At 42.0% G+C, this 1,426-nt stretch overlaps 1 pseudogene; it reads left to right on the forward strand.

Annotated features, from left to right (window-relative positions):
* LOC101589178 overlaps positions 1-1,426 on the forward strand; it is a 24,791-nt pseudogene that overhangs the window by 1,270 nt on the left and 22,095 nt on the right.

A 1,426-nucleotide genomic window follows, 5' to 3' on the forward strand; every position in this document is an offset into this window, starting at 1 on the left:
CCCTGCTATGCCAAAAGTATCTGAGAAAATGAAATTATTGAGGAAGAAAAATTTCTTTTGACTCGTAGTTTTTTTTTTTTACATAGATAAAGGCATTTATTGACTTTCCCCCAAATTTAACATTCACAATTCTAACTAATAAGAAATGCAAAATCAAAGGCAGAGTCTAAAAACTTCACTAAAGTTCTAAGTCTTTGTCAACACAAAAAGGGAATTTGACAAACTATTCAGATTATTAAGATAAGCTAATGGGAAATAAATTAAATTTGAAGTGTGTAAGAATTATTTATTTTTAATCTGATCCAATGCAGAGCACTGTTCTTTCAATCTAATGTTGTCAAAGAATATTTCCTAAGATGGTGCTTAAACATGTTGGATTCTCATGATAATTTTGTTGTTGTTTGTTTGTTTGTTTTTACTTTTGTGCTTTAGGGAATAGAAACCAAGACCATGCATGAGGTCTCATATACTCTACCACAGAACTACCCCAGCTCTAAGAATGAATATACATATTTCGACTGCTGTCTCTAAAAAGCTGTGTAATCTTGAGCAAACTATTGAATCATTACTCATGTATATGGCTGGAAATTTGCATTTCACATACGCACATATAGTATGTGTATAAATACATATGTGTGTATAACAACAATATGCAATTAAATGAAGTTTAAGACAAAAAAGAAAAGAAAGAAAAGAAACGGATATGGCTTCATCAACAGGAATGACACCAAGGAAGATGTATTTGTACACCAGACTGCCATAAAGAAGAATAACCCCAGGAAGTACCTTCGCAGTGTAGCAGATGGAGAGACTGCGGAGGTTGATGTTGTTGAAGGAGAAAAGGGTGCGGAGGCAGCAAATGTCACAGGCCCTGGTGGAGTTCCAGTTCAAGGCAGTAAATACGCAGCAGACTGTAACCATTATAGATGCTGTCCACGTCGTAGGGGTCCTCCACGCAATTACCAGCAGAATTACCAGAACAGTGAGAGTGGGGAAAAGAATGAGGGATCGGAGAGCGCTCCTGAAGGCCAGGCCTGGCCACACTGGCCCTGCCGCAGGCGAAGGAGCCCACCTCACTACATGCGGAGACCCTGTGGGCGTCGGCCACAGCACCCCAACCCTCCTGTGCGAGAAGTGATGGAGGGTGCTGACAGCCAGGTGCAGGAGAACAAGGTAGACAAGGGAGACAGAATATGTATCGAGGTTATAGACCACGATTCCGCAGGGGCCCTCCTCGCCAAAGACAGCCTAGAGAGGACGGCAATGAAGAAGATAAGGAAAATCAAGGAGATGAGACCCAAGGTCAGCGGCCACCTCAACATCGGTACCGTCGCAACTTCAATTACCGACGCAGTCGCCCAGAAATCCCTAAACCACAAGATGGCAAAGAGACAAAAGCAGCGATCCACCAGCTGAGAATTCGTCC

Source organism: Octodon degus, unplaced genomic scaffold (genome assembly GCF_000260255.1).
Source record: "Octodon degus isolate 3935 unplaced genomic scaffold, OctDeg1.0 scaffold00001, whole genome shotgun sequence".
NCBI classification, from domain to species: Eukaryota; Metazoa; Chordata; class Mammalia; order Rodentia; family Octodontidae; genus Octodon; species Octodon degus.